The 15,000-nt window shown below is 42.2% G+C and overlaps 1 long non-coding RNA gene and 1 other non-coding gene across 3 annotated transcripts in view; one reads left to right on the top strand and one right to left on the bottom strand.

Annotated features, from left to right (window-relative positions):
- LOC127008149 (uncharacterized) overlaps positions 1-15,000 on the bottom strand; it is an 86,415-nt gene that overhangs the window by 52,875 nt on the left and 18,540 nt on the right. The window lies entirely within an intron of this gene.
- Positions 5,937-6,010, top strand: Trnai-gau (transfer RNA isoleucine (anticodon GAU)). The gene has a single exon. It is a non-coding gene; the product is annotated as a tRNA-Ile (tRNA).

Consider the following 15,000-nt stretch of genomic DNA (forward strand, 5'->3'; position numbering starts at 1 on the left):
TGTTTCCTCGCTCACCTGGCTCGTGTTCTCAATCGCTTTCGGCTCCCACAAGTCACAACAGATACTTCTAAAGCCGAGAAAGGGGAAGAGTTTGTCCTAATGTGTGTTTTTCATGCTCACGGTGCAGAAGCCTTATCAGATTATCACTAGGCTCATAAAACTATACCCATGGAAATGCCTACAACCTCAACGAAAGCCTTATCAAGTGTGAATGTGTTAGGTCCGAAATGTTTTGAGAATATGGATCGGTATTCTTAGACAGCTCTCACATCAACTATTTCTAAGGGCCAAAAAGGAGATCAATCGTATTTTAATGAGTATCTTTTTAAGGTTCATGGTACAGAAGAAGTCAAACTACCACCTGGGCCATAAAACTACCCACAACCTCTACGAAAGCCTTATCAAGTGTGAATGTGTTAGGTGCAATATGTTTTGAGAATATGGGTTGGCATTCCTAGACGCTACCAACTCTCACATCAACTATTTCTAAGGGCCAAAACGGAGATCAATCGGATTTTAATAAGTGTCTTTTTTAGGTCCATGGTGCAGAAGAAGAGTCACACTACCACCAGGGCCATAAAACTAGGTACCCTCTGGAAAGGCCCACAACAACGAAAGCGCCGAAATGGTTAATGATATGACTCGTGTGCCCATCCTTGCTCTCCCCCTCGCCTCCTCGCTCCCTGGCTGCTTAAGGTAATAACGTTTGCTCTTGCGGGACACACCGAAGCGCCTCAGCACCACGCCCTTGCCCCGCCCTGCCTCGCCCTGACTCGTTCCTCGCCCCCCTTCTAGCTTTTTTCTGTTCAAGGCTGTGTTGTGGTGGTGGTGGTGGTGGTGGTGAATCCTGTCTTGTTTGTCCGTCGTGTGATGCTGACCGTGTTTGGTGACCACGTGGGAGATGGGAGTTTTCCATGGGTTTCTCTCTCTCTCTCTCTCTGTTTTTTTTATTTGTTGTTCTTTTCTCATTCCTACTCACTATCGTACTATTACTACTAATATTAAGTGAGTAGGAATGAGAAAAGAACAACAACAATAACAACAAAAACAAACAAATAAAAGGAGAATAACAAGGAGACAAAGCAGAACGCACAAAGAACAAGAAGCTTAACAACCTCACGGGCTGTACGTGGAGGGATTTTTTTTTTTTTTTTTTTTTTTTACGGCAAAGCAGAGCAGGAGGCGGAAATGCGTTGTGAAGTGAGGCCACCGTTTGCTTCTTTGACCGGCGAGCAAGAAAGAACAAAGGGATTAAGAGAAAGATAGAGAAAAAGAAAATGGCAAAAAGACGAGGAAAATATATCGAAAAGTTTCACCAAATATCGAACACAAGTATTCACCATAATTTTTTTTTTTTCAGGGAGCAAGAGAGAAGAAGATCAAAAGATAGACGAATAGAGTAAGAGAGAAAAGGCAAAAACGAGGGAAAAACGATTGAAAAGTTCCACCAAGCATCGATATTATTACTATTATTATTATTTCACATCTTTAGTAATGCTTCAATACATTTGCTTCTTTGAACGGCGAACAAGAAAGAACAAAGAGATTAAGAGAAAGATAGAGAAAAAGAAAAGGTCAAAAAGACGAGGAAAATATATCGAACACAAATATTCATCTTTATAGGGAGAAAGAAGAAATAAGATCAAAATATAGACGAATAGAGTGAGAGAGAAAAGGCAAAAAAGACAAGGAAAATATATCGAACACAAATATTCATCTTTATAGGGAGAAAGAAGAAATAAGATCAAAATATAGACGAATAGAGTGAGAGAGAAAAGGCAAAAAAGACAAGGAAAATATATCGAACACAAATATTCATCTTTATAGGGAGAAAGAAGGAATAAGATCAAAATATAGACGAATAGAGTGAGAGAGAAAAGGCAAAAAAGACAAGGAAAATATATCGAACACAAATATTCATCTTTATAGGGAGAAAGAAGGAATAAGATCAAAATATAGACGAATAGAGTAGGAGAGAAAAGGCAAAAAAGACAAGGAAAATATATCGAACACAAATATTCATCTTTATAGGGAGAAAGAAGGAATAAGATCAAAATATAGACGAATAGAGTGAGAGAGAAAAGGCAAAAAAGACAAGGAAAATATATCGAACACAAATATTCATCTTTATAGGGAGCAAGAGAGAATAAGATCAAAATATAGACGAATAGAGTGAGAGAGAAAAGGCAAAAAAGACAAGGAAAATATATCGAACACAAATATTCATCTTTATAGGGAGCAAGAGAGAATAAGATCAAAATATAGACGAATAGAGTAAGAGAGAAAATGTAAAAACGAGGTAAAACGATCGAAAAGTTCCACCAAGCATCGATATTATTACTATTACTTCACATCTTTAGTAATGATTCATCACATTCGCATTAATCAAGTTCTCTCTCCTTCACACCCCCGAAAAAAAGTACACAACAAAACCTTTACTCATTTTGTCTTTTCGTCTCAGCAATAAATTCTCTTTAAAACAAACAAAAACGGAAAAAGGAATGTGATGTCACCGTTGCCAGATTATCGTACTCAGAGCATAGTATTTACCGGTTTCTGACGCCTAACTATTGCCAAGAAACATCAGGATCTAACTCTTTAAACGATAACTATGAATGAGTTTCGTTAGTGGAGCCCAGAAGACAGTTTGGGGGTAGGAAGTCGGGAAATATAAGCGGCTGAGTATGACAATCTGGCAATGTTGTGTCGTGTGATGTTGACAGGTATATAGTGATGTATTGGGGAAGGGACTGTTTATAGACTGTCACGTCTGAGTATGCCAGGTCAGGTACGGTAGGGTCTGAGATACTGTTAGGTATGCCAAATTAGGTACATATCGGTCAGGGTATGCCACTTTAGGTACGGCTAGGTGAAAATATGCCAAGCCAGATACTATTAACCCGGTAGCTACGGGGATCATGTGTCTTAAAGGCCCCTCTAAGCGAGAAAAAGGAGAAAAAATCATCACTCACGCAAACCATTTCATAATATATATCAACGCATTTGTGATCAGTTTATGCATCATCTATTTTTGGGGGGTTTATATCATGGCAAAAATTTGGCTCGTCGCTGGTACACGGTAAAGCCACAAATTTCGCCCATCGCTGCTAACGGGTTAAGGCACACAAAAGTTGCAAGTCCGATTGAACGAGGCAAAACACCAAGTTACGTTGATTTGAATAATTCGATTTTCTATATACTAAAACTAACATGTGGCCCAGTTCTGCTTAATAGTCCCCAAGAAAATAAATAAATAATCCCTCCCTACCGTGTTTGATACAGACTAATATTTTATCGCTTCATCTCGGAGGGCCCGTTAGGTCAGTTGGTTTTGAAGCGCCGTGCTGATTACCTGAAGTCCTGAGTGCAACATCCAAGTACTACTCTTCCTGTGGGTTTGAAGAGGTCTAAAGCTGGCGAACATACAACAGCAGCAGGGAAAAAACGATGATGAAGTAGTTAATCTTTGACCTCGTGAAGCTGGCGAACATACAACAGCAGCAAGGAAAAGACGATAATGAAGTAGTAAACCTTTGACCTCGTGAAGCTGGCGAACATACAACAGCAGCAAGGAAAAGACGATAATGAAGTAGTAAACCTTTGACCTCGTGAAGCTGGCGAACATACAACAGCAGCAAGGAAAAGACGATAATGAAGTAGTAAACCTTTGACCTCGTGAAGCTGGCGAACATACAACAGCAGCAAGGAAAAGACAATAATGAAGTAAACCTTTGACCTCGTGAAGCTGGCGAACATACAACAGCAGCAAGGAAAGACGATAATGAAGTAGTAAACCTTTGACCTCGTGAAGCTGGCGAACATACAACAGCAGCAAGGAAAAGACGATAATGAAGTAGTAAACCTTTGACCTCGTGAAGCTGGCGAACATACAACAGCAGCAAGGAAAAGACGATCATGAAGTAGTAAACCTTTGACCTCGTGAAGCTGGCGAACATACAACAGCAGCAAGGAAAAGACGATCATGAAGTAGTAAACCTTTGACCTCGTGAAGCTGGCGAACATAAAACAGCAGCAAGGAAAAGACGATAAAGAAGTAGTAAACCTTTGACCTCGTGAAGCTGGCGAACATACAACAGCAGCAGGGAAAAGACGATAAAGAAGTAGTAAACCTTTGACCTCGTGAAGCTGGCGAACATACAACAGCAGCAGGGAAAAGACGATCATGAAGTAGTAAACCTTTGACCTCGTGAAGCTTGAGGACAACACGGCGATGGGACAAAGAGAGAGCGTTAGTACATACATCTTGGGGACGAAGAGTAAGGACGTTGACACAGCTCAGGGCCGATAGAAAAACACAAGGACGATAACAGCTTGGAAATGGACAATAAGGACATTAGTAGAAAAGTGACGATAACACAGCTTGGGAACGAACAGTGAGGACGGAGACAGCTTGGGAAGGACACAACAACAATGAGGCCAATAACAATGATCTTCAAATCAGTGTCCTCGCGGCGTGCAGCTTGGCGAGGACGCGGCAGCACGAGGAGGAGGAGGATTACACAATGGCCGGGAGATATGCAAGTGCTGGCGGGCCGCGGCACTGACCTACATACTGTCACTCATCGGTGGCACTCAATAATCGACTGGAAATGTTGCCGAGTACACACACACACACACACACACACACACACACACACACACACAGTCCTTAATAAGAGTATATGGCTAAACAAATGAAGTAGTAGTAGCCGAAGTAGGGGTAGTCATAGTAGTAGTAGTAGTAGTAGTAGTAGTAGTAGTAGTAGTAGTAGTAGTAGTAGTAGTAGCAGTAGTAGTATAGGAGTAGGGTTAATAACATGAGGAAAATTAGGAGAAAAAGATGGGAAGGATGAAAAGAGAAAGATGGAGAGGATGAGAAGAAAAAGAGGGGAAGGTTGAGAAAGAGGAAAGCTTGAAAGAGAAAGAGAGGAAAGTTGAACGAGAGAACGAGGACAAGGACGAAAGGGGAAAGAGGAGAAAGATGGGGAAAATAAAGACAGGGACATGGAGAAGGAGAAGAGAAAAATAAAACAAGTATAAAGACGAGGCCGAAGAGGAGAGAAAAATAATAAAAAAATAATGGAAAAGGGGAAGCCAACGAGAGGAGAAAAATATAATAATGAAATAAAACGAGAAAAACGAAATAAACAAACGGGGAAACTAAATAAGAAAGAAAAAGTATATAAAAACAAAACGAGGAAGGAAAAATAAATCAAATGAGGCCAACGAAGGGATGGAAGACAAGGTAAACTATTATAGAACAACAAAGGAAGGAAAAAGGAGGAGGAGGAGGAGGAGGAGGAGGAGAGGGCAGTTGATTACCTCTAATTGTAAAGAAGACCCAGAGGCCACACAGGTACTGGGCGGAAACCTTATAGGCACACGCCCCGCCCCTGTGTAGGCCGACTGATGAGTGTGTACTTATATGTGTGTATGTGTTTGTGTAAGGCTGCAGAACATACACACACGTACGTACACTACAACCCTATGCACACACACACACACACACACACACACACACACACACACACACCCTGATCCGCTCGTATGTGTAGGCCGACTGATGTGTACATATATGTGTGTGTGTGTGTGTGTGTGTGTGTAAGGATGGAAAACACACACGTACACACACAAACACACAGCGACAACAACAACAAAAAAACAGCAACAACAGCAACATCAACAAAACAACGACAACATCACTTTCAATCAATAAAGATCTTAAGTTTCAATAATAAAGTTTACTCTAGTCTTCCCTTCACATAAGCATCCACACTCCATGCTCCTTCACTCTCACCCACTCCTCTCCTCTCCTCCCCCTCCCTCATACCCTTGGCACTCAACCACCACCGCCGCCGCCACCACCACCACCGCCGCTATCACCGACACCAAGCAACCTGTTAATGTTATCAAGGTTTCCCACAAACTGCAAGCAAGGCCCGTTAGCTCAGTTGGTTAGAGCGCCGTGCTGATAACGCGGAGGTCGTGGGTTCGACCCCCATGCGGGCCACTCGATTATTTATTCTTTCACTCAAGGGAGAAAAATATCGATCCTTCGAAGTGGTGATGATGATGATGATGACCTCACTTTCACGTTGCCTTGCTCCACCTGTGTTACGAGATGATGATAATGAAAGTGACCACCTTCTTTCTCATTTCTTTCCCTCATATGTGCTACGAAATGATGATGGTGAATATGCCCTCACCTTAATCTCCCTCCTTACCTTCCCTCACACGTGTTCCGAAGTGATAATGATGATGATGGTGAATATGACCTCACCTTTATCTCTCTCATTACCTTCCCTCGCATGTGGTACGAAGTGATGATGAAGATGGTGAATATGACCTCACCTTTATCTCTCTCCTTACCTTCCCTCACATGTGCTCCGAAGTGATGGTGAATATGATGACCTCACCTGTATCTCCCTTCTTACATGTGGTACGAAGTGATGATGCTGATGATGGTGAATATGACCTCACCTTTATCTCTCTAGGTTACCTCCCATCATCTGTGTTACCTGCCAGAGTCAGTCCTAATCAGTTAATTTAGACAAGGATATCACCGGTTTATCCCGTCGTGACAAAGAGGAGCACCGAGGTCACGCGCAGCTTTAGCGTATGCCCAAAACTTTACCTTCAGCATCCCTCCCCCCCCCCCCCTCTCTCTCTCTCTCTTATTTATACTGAACCTTGAGCTTTTTACACCTCTCTAAAAACCGACCTTCCGCTCAGCTTCTTTATTACTTGACGAAAAATTAACATGGTCCACAGTATACATATGGACCTTATATACCCCCCCCCCCCCCTCTCTCTCTCTCTCTCTCTCTCCCCATCACGAGGCACCACACGCGCCCGCCCACCCCACCTCCCCACGGCGAGGACTTTCACCCCAAGACGCCCGACGACAGCGCGGGGGCGACGTGGGGAGAAAGAGAGCCACGGAAGAGAGAGAAGAGAGAGAAAGGGAGAGACAGAGAGAAGAGAGAGAGAGGAGTGGGTACGGATCAAGACGCAGACAAAGAATATCCTTCCAACACTCACACACACACACACGCACGCACATACATACGCATACGCACATATATACATACATGCACGAAATACAACATAGGTAGAATAATAAAAAAAAATCAGTCTTACGAAATAGGGAAGAAGAAAACAAATCATAAACACGGGAGAAAAAATAAACAAACTAAACTGTCAACGAAAAAGGTGAAATTTAGGGAAAAACTGCAAATCTGGAAATAATAATAATAATAATAATAATAATAATAATAATAATAATAATAATAATAATAATAATAATAATAATAATAATAATAATAACCTTTTTAACCCTCATGGAATTCATCTTATATTTTTTGTTCTTTTATTTTTCCTTGGTAAGACGAGGGAGACGAGGGAGACGAGGGAGGTGACCAAATCCTTTCACTAATCACTTCTTCCCTCATTCATTAACGTTTTCATAAGTAAGTAACAACAACATCTAATGATTTATAAGGCCGAGGCAATGCTAATATAAGGACGCGACTATAATTACAAATGATGAATGTAGCGTCTCTCTCTCTCTCTCTCTCTCTCTCTCTCTCTCTCTCTCTCTCTCTCTCTCTCTCATTTCGTAACACCACCGTCACTTCCACACCTACCACTCCACAACAACAGCCACTTTTTAGCATGTGTGTGTGTGTGTGTGTGTGTGTGTGTGTGTGTGTGTGTGTGTGTGTGTGTAAATCTTCGTGTCGATATCCCCTGAACAATTTCACAATGCCCCCATATGTAAAAAGAAGGAAAGAAAGAAAGAAAGAAAGAAAGAAAGAAAGAAAGAAAGACACACGAGACAAACAGAGGGAAAGAATGAAAAAAAAAGGAAAGAATGAAAGGGTAAAAATAAAATAAGACAGACAGAAAGAAAGACGGACAGACAGACAAAAAAAAATAGAATAGAAATACAAAGGTCACGAATAAACAACTAAATCACCAAGCCAAAAAAATACAAAACAAAACAAAGCAAACGATAAAGAAAGCACAAAGGAAAAGCACAAGAAGAGAACTTAATCACACACAAACTCGTCTTGGCTCGAGTTCGAAGCTTCAAAGACCCGCGTGTTCGAGATCGCGAAGCAGCAAGCAAACAAATCCGCCAAAGGGATCCGAACTCACACACACACAAAGGAATGCCACTCTCTCTCTCTCTCTCTCTCTCTCTCTCTCTCTCGGTTTGAGTGTTGCTTGAATAGGTAATTTTGTGTTCTCCCTTCCTCCTCCTCCTCTTCCTCTTCTTCCTCCTCCTCATCATCATCGTTATAGTCGTCCTCTTCCTTTTTCTCTTTTCCTTTCCCCTCCTCTCCCATTTCCTCCTCCACTCCCCCTTATTTCTCCTCCTCTCTCCTCCGAGTTTTCGAATTTCATGCAAGACTTTCCTTCTCATTTTCTTCTCGTTTTCGTCTCAAGTGAGCTAAAAGAACGTGAATGGAAGGCGCAATAGTGTGTGTGTGTGTGTGTGTGTGTGTGTGTGTGTGTAAGGAAGGAAGGAGGAAGGAAAGAGGAGGAAAAATTAAAGATGAAGAAAAAGGAAGGAAGAGAGACGGAGAAAGGAGGAAGGAAACATGAGAGATAGCCAGAGAAAGAAAGAAAGAGTAAAGGAAAAAAGAGTGAACTAAAGAAGGAAACAAAGAGAGAAAACAAGAAACACAAAATAAACAAAAAAGAAGGAAAACAAGTAGAGAAAGGAAAGAAAGGCAAAAATAAAGAGAAAGAAAGAAGAAAGAAAGCAAAAGGAGGAAAGACAGAGAAAAAAGGAAAGGAAAAAAGAAACAGAGAAAGAGAATAATGACTAGTATACACCACTATCATTATCATCATCATCATCATCATCATCATCATCATCGTCCCAGGAACCAAAAAAGTTAATAAAACCCACAAAACAATGATGACTCTCGTGACGCCGCCATTCTGATAAAGCTCCTTGTTTAAAGATCTCGCGGTCATCGCCCTCGCTCGTCCTCGCATCCTCGATAAGGTCACTCGTCCTCGCTGACCTTCTGGATTAACGCCCTTGTTCCATTCTCAATTTCGCACGTTTTCGATAACATGGAGGTCATCGTTTTCTCGCTTCTCTTAAGGTCATGTGTCTTTAATTAGCTTGAGATTAAAGGAAAGAGTAAAGGAGGAAGAGGAGAAGGAGGAGGAGGAAGAGGAAAGGGGGAAAGGAAGAAGAAAAGTAGAGGAAATAGGAATGAAAGGAAGAAGAGACGGAAAGAAAGAAAACGTATGACAAAATAGAGAGAAGATATGAAGAAGAGGAAGAGGATAGGGAATGGAAAGAAATGAGAAGGAAAGGGTGAAGGAAGAAAGGAAAGAAAGGAAGAATGGTGGATAGTGAATGGAAGGAGAGGAGGATGAGGAAAGGGGTAAAGGAAAGAAGGACAGTGGAGGAGAGAACAAAGGAATGGAAGGAAGGATGCTGGGTAGGGAAAGGAAAGAGTTGAGGAAAAGGAAAGAAGCAAGGGAAGAAGGAAAACAGAGGAGAGAAGAAGGGAATGAAAAGAAGGATAGACGGAAAGTAAGACAAGAGGAAGAAAAGAAAAAAGTATAAAGAAAGAAAGAAAGAAAGAAAGACAGCATACTTAAATAATACGTCAAACAAACACATAACCGAATAAATATAGAAGTAGAGAAAGAAAGAGAGAAAGAAAGAAGAAAGAAATGAAGTTAAAAAGAAAAAGAAAAAAAAGAAAGAAAGAACAAGAGAAAGAGAATGAATGAGTGCAGGGAATGAAAAGTGGTGATGATGATTAGGAGGAAAAGGGGAAAGAGAGAAGGAAAGTAGAGAAGTAGAAAAGAAAGGAAGGGTTGACGGGACGAAAGAAAAGAGAAGAAAAAAAAAGGAAAATGTGGGTGAATAAGCCTCGAAATGATTTAGAACATGAGCCTTTTAAAATACTTGTCTTCGTCACCAGGACATTGATGCTCTATCCCTTCTCTCTCCCTTTTTCTTTCTTCCTCTCTCTTCATCTTTTCATCTTCCTCCTCCTCAATAACCTCTACATCAAGGTCACACACGCCTTAGATATCTCTTTTTCATGTTCCCGAGAATCATTTCCTTCGGCAATCTCGGTCTCGCGGTGTTACAAGCCTCCTCGTCTTCAGTGACCGCGAGTGTATCGTTCTCGCGTCCTCTGCCGTGGCTCTCGTCTTTCCTGGGTTCGGGAGCGTCGCCCCCTCGGCCCCCACAAGGTCGCTCGTCATTGGTGGGTCGCATTAGTCTCCCTTCAATCAAAGCCTCTTGGTGGACAAACAAGAGAGAGCAGACCGTTTGTGTGTGTGTGTGTGTGTGTGTGTGTGTGTGTGTGTGTTAGGCTAGTATAAGGCTAGTCGAGGAAGTAAGGAGGAAGGGAAGAGGAGAACAAGGTAAAGATGAAGAGAGAGGAAGGAAGAAAGAGGAAGAAAGGAAGGGGAAAAGAGTGTGTGTGTGTGTGTGTGTGTGTGTGTGTGTGTGTGTGTGTTCGCCCTGTCATCAGCCCTCATCATGTCAGCCATACAGGGTCTGAATCAAGCCCGATCATCCTATTCCGTCCCCTGAAGAGGAAAGGAAAGGAGAGGAGAGGAAAGGAGAGGAGAGGAGAGGAGAGGAAAGGAGAGGAGAGGAGAGGAAAGGAATCTCTCTCTCTCTCTCTCTCTCTCTCTCTCTCTCTCTCTCTCTCATCCTCTTCCTCCTCCTCTTCTTCTTCTTCTTCTTCTTCTTCTTCTTCTTCCTGCCCACAATCCCTTCATTCTAGCTGCTCTCACTGCCTTGCATACTACATTCCTCCCCTCCCCTCCTCCTCCTCCTCCTCCTCCTCCTCTTCCTTCTTCCTTCCTCCACTTCTCCCTTCCACGGTTCTCGCCAGGAAATGGGAGCTGACTTACGTGGACGCATACTCAGCAAGGTGGAAAAAAGTGCGGGAAATGCCCAAGTGGAGTGTGGTAGTTGTGGGGGGGAGGGGGAGGAGATGGGGAAGAGGGGAGGCGATGCAGGATGAGGGGAAAAGAGGGGAAGAAGGGGGGAAGTATCGATATGTGGTGAGGGTGAGGGGGAAAAAGGGGAGGATTGAGTGGAGTAGGAAGAAAAGGGAAGGATTTAGTGGAGTAGGAAGAAAAGGGAAGGGAAGTAAAGAGTGGAGGAAGGAAGAAGAGAAAGGGAAGGCAAGGGAAGTAAAGAAGGGAGAAAGGAAGGAAAGGAAGGGGAAGGGAAGGAAAAGGAAGTGAAATAAGGAAAATAGGGAAAAGGAGAGGAGTTTAGAGAAATGGACACGTGGAGGAGAAAGGAGGAAGAGAAATGTGCTAGAGGAGGAGGAGGGAAGGGAAGGAAAAGGAAGTGAAATAAGGAAAATAGGGAAAAGGAGAAGAGTGAAGAGAGAAATGGACACGTGGGGGAGAAAGGAGGAAGAGAAATGTGTTAGAGGAGGAGGAGGGAAGCGGAGGAAAAGGGAGAGACAGGGTAGAGAAAAATGAACAGAGGTATAGAAAAAAAAAAACAGTAAAGATAAAGAAGTGAGAAATTGAAGAGAATGAGTAAACAAATGAATAAGAAAGAGTAAGAATGAAAAAAAAGAAAAGCCAATGAAAAAGGGAGAGAGGAAAAAGTGAGAGGCAACGAGGAAAAGGAAAAACAGGTGAATGAGGAAGAGGAAAGGTGGGGACGAAAGGAGAGCCGAGCGAGGGAGGAGAGGAGGAGGGAAAGAGGGGAGGAAGAGGGGGAGACAAAGAGGGGAGGGGAGGGGGGAGAGATGGACGGGGAGGGCAGGTGGCAGCAGCCTGTCTGTCTGCGAGATTTCCTTGTTGTCTCCCCCGAAATAGCTCTCACACACACACACACACACACACACACACACACACACACGTCCTTGGCACAGAGATGAAGCCGTTTCTGGTGATGGTGGTGATGGTGGTGGTAACAGTAGTAGTAGTAGTAGTAGTAGTAGTAGTAGTAGTAGTAACATGGGTGGAGGTATCTTTTATGTAGTAGTAGTAGTAGTAGTAGTAGTAGTAGTAGTAGTAGTAGTAGTAGTAACATGGGTGGAGGTATCTTTTATGTAGTAGTAGTAGTAGTAGTAGTAGTAGTAGTAGTAGTAAATGGAGGTCAGAGGATACAGTGGAGATAGAAGTGAGGGGTGGAAGGGGTGCTGGACTGAAGGGTAGGGGGGCAGCAGGGGGAAGGGGGAAGGGTCTTGTCACTATCTACATGTTTGTCATTGTTGGTCTGATGAAGCAGAATTTCCGGGCGAGTCGAGGCCACAAGCGATGCTGGAGGACGGCCAGACGATGCCCCCCCACTCCTACCCCCTTACTCTACCCCTACCCCCCTTTCCTTCCTTTCTTCCGAACTCTCTCCCTCACCCCCCTTTCCACCTCTAACTCTCTTCCTTGCTACCTAACTCCTCCCTACCTCCATCTTTCCCTTCATGATCCCTTTACCTTCCATATTCCTTTCCTTTACCTATTCTTTCTTTCCAATTTCCCGCCTCCTTCCCTTCCCTTCCCTTTTCTTTCCGTTCCCTTCCATATTCCATTTCCTTTCCCTTCCTTTAATTCCCTTACCTTCTCTTTTCTTTCATATTCCCTTTTCCTTCTCTTCCCTTCCCATTATTTCCGTTCCCTTCCATATTCCATTTCCTTTCCCTTCCTTTAATTCCCTTACCTTCTCTTTTCTTTCATATTCCCTTTTCCTTTTCTTCCCTTTCCTTTATTTCCGTTTCATTTCCTATTCCCTTTTCCTTCCCTTCCTTTTTAACTTTTTGATTCTCTTCCTCCACTCCAAGTTTCCATCCTTTCCTAATTCCCTTCTAAATTACCTTCCTTTGCTCCTAACTCCTTTCCTTCCTTCCTTCCTAACTCCTTTCCTATCTCCATCAGTACCTTCATATTTTCCTTCGTCCGCTCTTGATTACCTTTTCTCCCTTTCTAACTCACTTTTGAATCCCCATTTTTCACTCCTTACTCCCTTTTTTCCAGCATAACGCCCTCCCTTCAGCCTCCATCTCTGATTCCTTTCCTTCATAACTCCCTTACTCGACTTTAAATTCCCTTCTCTCTCCTGACTCCCTTTTCGAATTCCCTCCACTTCTAACTCCCCTCTTAATCTCCCTCCCTTTCTTCCTAACTCCCATTTTTTATACTTCCCTTTCTCCATTCCAAACTCATATCCTTCCTCCCCTCCCTTCCTCTCTTATCTTCGTCTCCTTCCAAAACCTTCCCGCTCTCCCTCACTTCACTTGTCATTCAATTCCTTCCAACACACACACACACACACACACACACACACACACACACACACACACACACACACACACGTTGTAGAGGTTATGCAAGTGGAAGACACAGTAAATCTTGTCTTGTTTGTTTATTCCCAAGTAAATTTTTGAGTTCACGATCTGGACCCAGCTGTTGGCGGGCGGAAGAAGGGAGAAGGGAAGAGAAGGAAAGGGAGGGGGAGGGAAGGGATGGAAGGGAAGGGAAGGGAAGGAAAGGGAAGGGAAATAAAGGAAAGGAGAGTGAAGAGAAGAATATGGAAAGTAAAGGGAAGTGAAGGAATTAAAAAGAAAAAGAAATGCAAGAAACTGAAGGAAAGGAAGGGAGAGAGAATTGGTGGAGAAAGTGATAGTCAGATAACAGAGGGGAATAGAGAACATAGGAAGGAAGGAGAAAGAAGGGGAATGGAGGGGAAAACAAGGAAAGGGAAGATTAAGAACGGAAATAGAAGGATGAAGAAGTGAAAGGAAGAGAAGGGAAATGGAGGAAAGCGAAGGCAAAATATAAGGGAAGGAAAGGAAAGATGAGGGAGCTGCGGCTTAGGAAGGAAAGTGGAACAGAACCAAAACAGGCAGAACATCAGCTGAGCGGCGGCCAAAGGGTGATGCAACAACCGAAGTAGATGACGAAGAACAACAAGAACAACGTGAAGAAGAAAAAGAAGATGATGAAAACAACAACAACAAAAAAATGGAGGGGAAGAAGAAGAAGAAGAAGAAGAAGAAGAAGAAGAAGAAGAGGGAAAAATAAAAAAATAAAAGATAAAGAAGAAGTAAAGGAGGAAGACAAGAGGGAAGAAGAAAAGGAAGAAGCATAAAAGAAAGAAGGAAGAAGAACGAAAAGAAAAAAAGACAAAAAGTCAGTATTCTTTCCCTTACCCTTTTCTCTCCCCAAACGATACAGATGAATTAATGGACAAAAATATAATAAGTGCAACTCCCTGCTCGAAGATTCTGGGAAGACACTCGTGGGAAAATGTCCAAGAACGTGGGAGAGCGGAAATACATGACACACACACACACACACACACACACACACACACACACACACACACACACACACACACACACACACACACACACGATCCCTCTTTCCCTTCCCTAATCTATCCTTAAACCCAAGATATAAAACAATAAAAATAATAAAAATAACAAGACATAGATAAGGCAGTTAACACGCCCATTAGTAAAGTTAAGAACAGCCTCAAAGTGTTGATGCTTTAAGTGTTGTTCTAAGTATATGTATGTAAGTAAATGTGAACGTGGAACACCTACTAACAACATGCAGACGGTTTCAATACACTTCGCAATGCAACACAATCTTATGCGACAGTAACACAAATAATGATGATACTAATACTAATATCAATACTAATACAAATACTAATACTAATACTAATACTAATAATACCAATACTAATACCAATGCAAATACTAATACTAATACCAATACCAATAATAATAATAATAATAATAATAATAATAATAATAATAATACCATTACTAATACCAATGCAAATGCTAATAATAATACCAATACCAATACTAATACTAACAGTCTAGCACTAATACTAATACGAGTTCTAATACCAATGACAATACTAATACCAATACCAATAGTCCAATACTAATACTAAAACTAATACCAAAACTAATAATAATATAACCAAAAATACTCCACCCTTCCCATCCTCCTTCATTTCATCACCGC

This window comes from Eriocheir sinensis, chromosome 37 (genome assembly GCF_024679095.1).
Source record: "Eriocheir sinensis breed Jianghai 21 chromosome 37, ASM2467909v1, whole genome shotgun sequence".
Lineage (NCBI taxonomy): Eukaryota > Metazoa > Arthropoda > Malacostraca > Decapoda > Varunidae > Eriocheir > Eriocheir sinensis.